Source organism: Cotesia glomerata, linkage group LG8 (genome assembly GCF_020080835.1).
Source record: "Cotesia glomerata isolate CgM1 linkage group LG8, MPM_Cglom_v2.3, whole genome shotgun sequence".
Lineage (NCBI taxonomy): Eukaryota > Metazoa > Arthropoda > Insecta > Hymenoptera > Braconidae > Cotesia > Cotesia glomerata.
In genome coordinates, this window is record NC_058165.1 from 13,867,266 (window position 1) to 13,877,529 (window position 10,264).

General features: G+C 30.0%; 1 long non-coding RNA gene and 1 pseudogene across 1 annotated transcript; both read left to right on the forward strand.

Moving 5' to 3' along the window:
• The first annotated feature begins 1,084 nt into the window (after positions 1–1,084).
• Positions 1,085–2,593, forward strand: LOC123270692. The gene is made up of 3 exons (XR_006510666.1): positions 1,085–1,710; positions 2,145–2,368; positions 2,437–2,593. It is a non-coding gene; the product is annotated as an uncharacterized LOC123270692 (long non-coding RNA).
• Positions 2,594–4,327: 1,734 nt separating this feature from the next.
• LOC123270139 lies at positions 4,328–7,559 on the forward strand (annotated as a pseudogene).
• The last annotated feature ends 2,705 nt before the right edge of the window (positions 7,560–10,264 follow it).

Genomic DNA, 10,264 nt, shown 5'->3' on the forward strand with positions numbered 1-10,264 from the left:
GCTTAAAAGTAAAAAGGAGTACGGTTGATAAAATTTTGCATCTAGCCGATCCAAATGCAATTGAAGAGAGATCTCGTCGACGCTTGATACGGCGTAAGTACACAGTTCCAGGGCCTAATTTCCTATGGCATATTGATGGTTATGATAAATTAAAGCCCTTTGGCTTTGCCATTCACGGATGCATCGATGGATTTTCCAGAAAAATTTTATGGTTGGACGTTGCAACATCTAACAATAAACCGGAAATTATTGCGTATTATTATTTAACAACGGTACAGAAATTGAAACTGGTTCCAACTTTGATACGGTCAGATTATGGAACCGAGAATTGTCTAGTTGAAGCCCTTCAACAAAGTCTACGATTTTACCATGATGATAGTCTATCAGCTTGGAAAAGCTTCATCAAAGGAAAAAGCACGTCTAATCAGCGGATAGAGAGTTATTGGTCTCAGCTTAGGCGTTATGGTTTAGATTTTTGGATTAATTTATTTAAAGACTTACGTGAGAGAGGTCTTTACAACGATTCATCTATGATACATGTCGAGTGTTTACGATTTTGCTTTGGGCACTTAATTAGAGCTGAATTGGAAACAATTCGCCACGAGTGGAATCGGCATAGAATAAGAAAACAAAAAAATCGTCATATAGCTCCGGGGAAACCAAATTGTTTGTATTACCTTCCTGAAGTTATTGGGGCCAAAGATTACATGAAACCAGTCAATGAGCATGCAATTGATATTCTGAAATAAGACTACCCTTTGAAGCCTAAACTATACAATGAAATTTTTTGTCAATTAGTTAAAGTATTGATACCTGATATACAAGTACCTCTGAATGTTGAAGAAAGTGTTGAACTTTATTTACAAATTTTAAATTTATTAAAAGTTTATACATAGTTCATCAGATTAATCAGAAAATAATGTTTATAAGTAATTTATTTATAAATTTTCAAGTAGTTCGGTGTTTGTAAAAAAAAAAAAACGATGATTTCGTATCAAATTCAACTACAAAATAATGTAAAAAAAAATGTATAATTTTTAATATTTATTACTACTACTGATTTCTTCTCTTTATTGTTCAAAAAGTTTCTTTTCGTTTATTTATTTATGAGGTACGCTTACATCTATATAATAATTGAAAAATCACACAGGATTCATGACTATGAAAGTTAACTATTATGAAAATATAATTGTAATATTACAATCATATGATTAATTATTCATAGATCATCATTGTTTGAGTTTAATTCACCGCCAAATAATACTTTATCAAAGTAGAACTCAAAGTTATTCATGATTCATTACGTGGTAATTTTGAAGAATTAGTACTGAATAAAAGATTAAAACAAATTTTAATTAATCATAAATTTAATACTGAAATTGGAGTGAATAGTATCTTTTATTTTTCAGGTATGAAATAAATGTTGTTTCTTACGCACTTGATGAAAAGAATGAAGTTTCAGCATCTTATCTTATCAGTTTATTGTTATGTTAATAAGTCATTATTTTTTTTTATTTTAAAATTTCTATTAATTTTTTATTGGTCGATATTAATTAGAGGAAAAAAGATTCTTGAATTCATTTCTATGGATCAATATTTTTGACCCAGTTTTAAAAATGATTGTTTGTTATCATGTAAAGCACCTTGTTTTCATAATTTTTCGCACTAAAGAAAATATTGCAAGAAAAAGTTGATTTTAATCTATTATAGGTAAATATTATTTTTTACATAATTGAAAATAAATTGTTTATAAACAAGTAATTTTATAATTCATTTTCCAAGATTTATGTTAGAAAAATCTGGTTGGATTATCTTCATAGGTATTTAGGAATATTTCTTTGTCATCCGGTCTATTTAGGTGTGGCTTCTGATTTTACTTCAGAACCATCGAAAAAACTAACTACTTGTTGGCTAATTAACCATTGTTTCATAAACTAAGCTCAGTTAACCAGCTAATTTATCGGCTCATAGGCTAAGATAATATTCTCATTTCAGTTTTGATACGCTGAAGCTTTTTCGATGGATCTTGTAAAAATAAATTCATTTTTATGATTAAAAGTACGCATTTTTAGTCATTCATTGTTATACGGATTATTTTATTACATAATTGTATTTTAATTAAAATAATATTTTTTTTCCATTAGTTTTCAATGCATAAATTACGTAAAATATGTGCAGCTAGTAGAGATATAGTGATTGATCCAGAGCAAATGATTCCCGAGCCAACTAAGGAAAAGAAGAAATTAAATTGACTATTCTATTGACTAGTAAAGCACAGACAATCATTTGAGTACAGATATTACCGCCGCTAATAACTTTTTTCAAGACTTAATTTGGGATACAGTTATGCCTTTTTTCTCCAAACTGGGTAAATATGTAATTTTATTAATTTATTTTTTTCAATACATTATTATTAATCAGTTCTTTGTATTTCAGGGCTAGAACTGAAAATTAAAGACTACGCACAAACATAAAAATATATTGACCACAGCAGATTTTGATGTAAGCTTCAATGTTACGCCTTCGATTAATTCAGGAGCTTTAATTGATTACCAAGTTATTTATTTAATGAATATACAACTATTTTTAATGAGTATACAACTATTTTTAATTATTTATTAAATCTTGATAATTAAAACGATGTCTAATAAATTACGAATTTAAGTCTAATACATTAAAGATTAAAAGTTGAAGTTTAAGATTAAAATAAGGATAAAATAAGTGAAATTTACAGAATTATTATACTGAGTTATTATCTGAATTGATAACATTGAAATTTTATACTTTAAATTTTTCTTTTTCTATATTAATTTCCAAATTTTTATTTGAATTTAATTTTATTTTACCTTGTCCATATACAAGTTATAAACAAATTATTTATATGCTATGTTATGTACTTTATGTATTATGCACTCACAGAAACTATTTTTCTTGTAAAAACTGTATATACTCTGTAATAGAAATTGCCCTTCGACCTGTGCCTTGGCATCAATAAACAAAGTCTAAATCTAAATCTATAGATCAAAAAATTAATAATAATTTTTATTTTATTGATGCATAGGATGGCGTACTGATTATCAACTATTATTCGACGTTCAAAGAAAGAATATGGTTAAAAAAGTTCAACTTTACCTTAAGCTCAATTAATATGTAAAAAATTTGCAATTAGAGTAAAACAATCACATTGTTAGAATAAAGTTGAGAATTTTTTTTTCAATCAAACTGATTATTCAAAATTATAATCGCATTCAAAGAATAATAAATAAATTAAAAACTGTACAAAAATAGAGGAACAATTTCATGTAATTAAATGTTACTCAATTATTTGTGTCTTATTGTATTCTTTAATTTTTGCAGTTGCCATTTTATTTTTTTTCATACATAGCGATATATGACCATACATACATTTAACATTCATAAAAAATTGTAGTAAGAAAGCTTTATTCTTCATTTTAGCTATAAAGAATCGAGAAGTGACTTTATTAATAAGATATTTCATTTAAATTACAGATATTTAAAATTATAATAAAAGACAATATAATACAATATTCTTTTACACGATTCAAAGACCGAATAATGTAGGTAAAGTTATTTTAATAACGACATATTTTAACTATAATTAAAATTTAATTATTTCAATAATTTGTTTATTTTCAAAATTTTCATAAAACTTTTAGTAGTTGTAGAATTATTATATATTTTACTGTTAAATATTGAAAATTTTAGAAAAGAAAAGACAACAATAAAACTTAATCGTGAAGTACTTAAAATCTGATGATGAAACTATATTACAACATCTTTAAACTTTGAATTTAATGATCTTAAATATTTACACTCATGAAATATTTAATACTTTATTATATATATTTCATTGTAAAATATGAAAAGCATACAGAAGTAAAATTTGGTTTTAAAATAGTCACAATTTTTTAAACTTCAATGTAAATCATACGTAATTAATGAAAATAATTATTTATAAATATTCAAGTGTCTAAAGTAAGTTGAATCTTACTTTCAAACAATTATCAAATACTATTTTAAAAAATATATTTTAGAATTTGCGATTACAATCTATCTTCAGAAAAATTAAAACGCTGGTCATTGTTAAAATCTGCGGTCCCGACAAACTTTGACTTTAACAAAACATTAAGATGTTAACAAAATTCCTTAATATTCAGCATCATAAAAATTATCAATTAATCATGATTATAAATTATAATTTATAATCATCAAATCATGACTATTAGATTTTTAAAAATCGAAATTTGAAACCGCTATAGAAAGTTTTTTTTTAAATATACACTGGCTTTGATCTATATAAAGGCTTATGTGTTCTGACAAAACAAGTTTTAATATAGAGAAAAAAATGAAATACAAAAGAAAAGCAAATTGTAAATTTGCGAAAACATTTTGCACCAAAAACTATTATTTTGATAGAGAATTGACGTATTATGATCAAAGAAGGGCAAAGTCGTTGGTCCTGATGATAGTAAAATTTAAGTAGACAAAGATTAAGTGACAAAGTCCTATGCATTGTTGAGAAAACTCGGGGAGAAAATCAACAACGCTTTTGGTACTGCTCACTTCATGTTCATAACTCTATGATAGGCGATAGATTTGATGTACATGCTAATGGATTCTTGATGAAAAAAGAGCTTGAATACTTTGCTTGAGCTCTTGATAATCCTGAAAGATTATTACTAGCAATTCTTGGTAATGCCGAAATTGTTGAAAAAAAAAACACAACTAATCAATAACTTATTGTTGAATGAAATTAACGAAATGATTGTTGGTGGTGGTATGGTTTATACTTTCCTTAAAATGTCTAATAGAATGAAAATTGGAAATCTACTGTTCGATGAAGAAGCTTAAAAAATTGTAAATGACCCTTAGGGAAAAGCTATAAAAAACAATGTTCATGTTTATCTTTCAAGAGATTTTGTTGCAGCAGATAAATTTATTGAAGATCAACCGTAAGAGCTGCTGTTAACTCTGAAATTTCCGATGAGTGGATAGGACTAGACGTTGGTTTTAAACCTTGTGAATTATTTACTGAGACAATCAAAAGAGCTAAAGCAATGGTATGCTACACGTTACTAGTCGATATATTTGAGTTTGAAAACTTCAGCAAAAATACAAAAAGTTTGATAGACAATGTTGTTAAGGCAACAACTTGTGAATCTATCATAATTATCAGTGGTGGAGATACAGCAGTTTGTGCTTCTAAATCAAAAACTGAAGATGAAGTTAACCACGTAAGTGATGACAGTTTAGAACTGTGCTTATGCAGTATTTTTTAACTGGAGCTTAGTTTGGGCACTTCCGCTGAAAAGTTAAATTTCGGCCGGAAGTGCCCAATTAAACCTCCTGCTAAAAATTCTATGAAAATCAAATCTATCGTCTTACCCCAAAATATCTTAGGAAAGGCCTAAACACAGCTGATTTCAAAAGCGGAACTGAAAATTCCAATTTTAAAAGGCCCATCAAGGAAGTTACATTTTGGCACACCCTAATATATATATACTAGCTGTTACCCGCCCGCTCCGCTGGACACTCAAAATTATATTTAGAATTGAATAGAATTTTATTTTTAGATCTAGACTTGAAATTTAATTGGAGTATTATTTTGACTTGCACAGATTCCAAATTCCATTGGATTGGCCTGTACTTTTTATCTATGTAATTATTCTGGCTAATATTCATTGTAACTTTCAATGTGTAATCACTATACTATTCCCGTGGCTATCTTCCAAAAATGCACAATGATTGACACGAAGAAAAAAATATTTAAATCAGTTGACCTTGAAGGCCATCCCTGTAATTTCTTGTTTCTTTTATTATTCTATTAAATTTTATATCTGTAGGAATTGTATTTGAAGAATATGAATTTTTTGACAATTATCACTCCTGCGCTCCTATGTTTGGGAAGAATTCCGTAAGATCCTATTTGAGATGGTTTCTATATTATAAATAAAAGGTTCCAACAAAACTTCGAGTCCATAGAAACTCGTGTTTGAAAATGGGAGATTTTCATTGTTAACTCCCTTGCAATCCCTTATCGGGTTAGAATTCGAGAAAATTCATTCTCAGCTGAACTTGACATTATCCACGAAGATTCCTACTAAATTTGGAGTCTATCGAAGTTACAGTTCAAAAATTAAAATTTTAGATTTTAACACCTACCCCCGCAATCTCTATCGGAAGTAGAATTTTTTGAAATCCATTTTAAGATGATTTCCTCATGGCATATAAAAGATTCCTACCAAATTTACAGCTTTTAGAAGCTATATTTTGGAAATTAAGATTTTTTTATTGTTAAATCCCCTGCAATCTTTATTGGGGGTTGTTCGTCGTCAAATTTGCTTAGATTATTTCTACATCACATATAGAAGATCCTTACTAAATTTGGATTCTATAAGAGCTATTAGAAAAGGGGACTTCTCATTGTTAACTTCCCCACAATCCCTTTTGGAGTTAGAACTCGAGAAAATCTATTCTCAGTTGAACTTGACATTATACACGGAGATTTCTACCAAATTTAGAGTCTGTAGAAGTTGCAGTTTGGAAATTAAAATGTCAGATTTTAACACCCACCCCCGCAATCTCTATCGGGAGTAGACTTTATTGAAATTCGTTTTGAGATGATCTCTACACGAGAAATAAAATATTCCAACCAAATTTGGAGTTTTTAGAGGCTATATTTTGAAATTAAGATTTCTTATTGTTGACACCCACCCCCGCGATTCTTATTAGGGGTGGTTCGTCGTAAAATCCGCTCTTAGATCATTTCTATATCACAAATAAAAAACTTCTTTCAAATTTGGCGACTATCGGAGCTGTAGCTTAGAAATTAAACAATTTTAATAGTTAATACTCCCGCAAACCCCTGTGAGGTGAGCTATCGTAAAATTCGTTCGTATATTATTTCTACATCTCTTACAGAAAATTCCTACCCAATTTGGAGTCTAGAGAGCTATAGTATGAAATCGGGAATTTTTCATTGTTAACGCCCCCGCATTCTTTTTTGGGGTAGGATACGGTAAAATTCGTTCATGAATTATTTCTTCATCTCACAAAGAAGACAGCTAGCAAATTTGGAGCATGTAGGACCTATAGCTTGGAAATTTAAAATTTTTATTCTTAACACCCTGTCACGGGGCTCCTTCATTATCCGTTGAAGGTCCTCACCCTAGCCGCGTTTAGTTATCGACGGATCACTGGGCGCTGTGGTCTAGGATGCTCGCGCAGTAACAATAAAAATTAACATAAGTTCCGGGGCCTAGAAAATAAGCGTTCCGCGGGTGGGGATAATTCCACACCAGGGGCAAGTGAAGTTGGCGTACCGAAAAGCGACATTGTGAAGCCGGAGCCCGAGACACCAGCACGAGATCTTGGAAAACAGGTAATTATTTATTTTCCTCTGAGTTTCTTGTGGAACCTTCAGAGCGATTAATTGAACATTTATAATTGATATTTATTGCTAGGCATTTAGCCAGCCTAAAATATCCTCCAATAATTATTCTAACTATCCTGAATTTCCAGATTTCATTTACCGTTGACTAAATCCCGAGCTACGACGCAATTAACCAGATCCGAGATACCTGATAGAGCTGTGTAATTTGGCGGACAAAATTTGCCTAGACCGAAGGCCATAGAAACGACAACGGAAGCCGAATTAAAAGAAAAGAAATCGCCAAAAATTTCTCAGGTACAGAAAATTTAACCTCGGTAAATTATTGCGTCGCTCCCGGAAATTCTAGGCACAGGCCAGGTTCCGTCTTCCAATCACCCTACTTGATTAATTAATTATCCGAATTCAAATAAAATATCTAAATTATAAGTCGAAGTTAAAATTAGTTAAAAATGAAATTTGAATAAATAGAAAATTTGACAAGTCGAAAAATTTCAAAATTAAAAATAAAAGAGGTTAAAATTAAAATTAATATTTCTATAAAATTGGTCAAATAAGTTCAAGTTAAAATTTATAAAATCAGAAAGTTCAATATCGACAAATTTGAGTTAAATTGCGTCATTCATCTGAGCGAAATTCTGTCGATTAAATTTATTATAAATTATAAATTAAAATAAAACTAAAGGGAAGTAAAATTAGAGATTTATCCGAGTTAGATTAAAATTGATTAATAAAATCAACAATTAAAAATAAATTAAAATTTAAAATGAAAATTATTCATTAAAATTAACTTTGAGAAAATATCAAAAATTTTTAAATAAAATAAAATTCTTTAATTTAGAAAATTACAATTGTCAAGCAGTAAATTAATTTATAAAAAATTACAAGCGTAAAATTGTCAATAGATCAAAATTGTTCAAAAACTTCGATAAATAAAATTGTCAAATTCCAGTATGATAAGTTTCAAAAATAATTAACATAAAAATTTAGCCTTGGAAAAATTTAGCCAAGTTGACGACTAAGTCTCAAATTCTTACTGGAATTCAAAATAGACATAAGCCGATTATTCAGGCAGTTTGAATTCGAGTAAATTTTAATTAATCTAAAATTTTGGTTGAATAAAACGCTGCTGTGATATTAATAACTAAGCGACCAAAATTAAATAAAATTATTTATCGAAGTCAAGTTAGGGACCGGGAAAATTGATTCCCAGGAAGTCATGTTGAAAAAAGTATTTAAGAATTTTAAAAATGATTGTTAATTAGAGTCAAGAGTGTGTTTGGATGAAATTATTATATTGTGTGTGTGTGTGTGTGTGTGAAAAATTAAATTTACATTATATACTCCTCGTTCACGGGCTGTCGAGGAGGTTAGTATTAGCAGGTTGTCGACTAGTGTCATGGTATCCTCCTCTGTCCTAGTCGACTTCAGGTTCCTTAGTCCCGTAGTGAGGGTCCGGGCGACAGCGAAAGGGCTAAGGACGGTTTGAACCTTAGGCAGGGGTCCGGGCGACCACCCAAGGTCAAATCTAGAGTCTTAGAGCGTGAGGGTCCTGTGGACAGCGCGACTTAGGTAGAAACTGCGGTATAGACGCTCCATATGAGGGTACCGTCAGGAATAAGTAACTATGATAGAAACTATGATATAGACGCTCCTTATGAGGGTATCGTAGGAATAAGAAACTATGATAGAAACTACAGTATAGACGCTCCTTCAGAGGGTACTGTTAGGATTAAGAAAATTTTTCGGGTATGTGAGTGTGTGTGAGAATTAAAATAGAGTTTAATTATGTAAAATTAAGAAAATAAATTCATGATCAATGTCAAATCTACTTGTTATTATTTATGTCAAATTTTTATGATTTCTCTCGACCCTGTGATATCTCTTTTGCTTGGACCGGTTCTGGAAACCGTGATAAAAATTCCAGTGGCGCCCTTAATTATTAAATTTAAATAAAGGGGTGACCAAGGGACGGTACCAACCCGTTACAACCCACCCCCGCAACCCTCTGTGGGGGTGAGATATCGTAAAATTCGTTCATAGGTTATTTCTACATCCCTCTCTCTAAAAATGAATCAGTGGAATTTCACTGTTTCACAGTTATAAGTCTACCAAGTGGTATACTTATAACTGTGAAACAGTGAATTTACTACTAATTTCCAGTGATTTTCACTGTTTCAGATTTAGAGAGCTTACAGAAGATTCCTATCAAATTTGGAGTCGATAGGAGCTATAGTTTGAAAACGGTAATTTTTCATTGTTAACGCCCCCGCAAACACCTTTGGGGGAGGAATTTCTTAAAATCCGTTCTTAGCTGACCTCTAAATGGCAAAAGTAATATTCCTACTAAATTTCAAGTCTCTAGGTCTTATAGTTCCAGAGATATCATGATGAGTCAATCGATCTATAGAACAGCTCCTATATATATATATATATATATATATATATATATATATATATATATATATATATATATATATATATATATATATATATATATATATATATATTATATACTTATACATATCGCGTTTCAGATGTCATAAGGGCATATACCGGCAAAAGGTCCTGCTGAAAAGCTATAAGGTCATAAAAAAAATTTTTTTTCGGGAATCGACGTAGGTTTGTCCGAAATGTGGAGAAATGCAAAAAAAATATTTAATATGCCCTTATGGCTCCCGGGACCCACCTCGGATGCCATAAGGGCATATCAAAAAAATTTTTATTTGGAAAAAATTTTTTTTTTTGCATTTCTACACGTTTCATACAAAAATACGTCAGTTACCAAAAAAAATTTTTTTTTATATGCCCTTATGGCATCTGTAACGCGATACATACAAGTCCCTATATTTA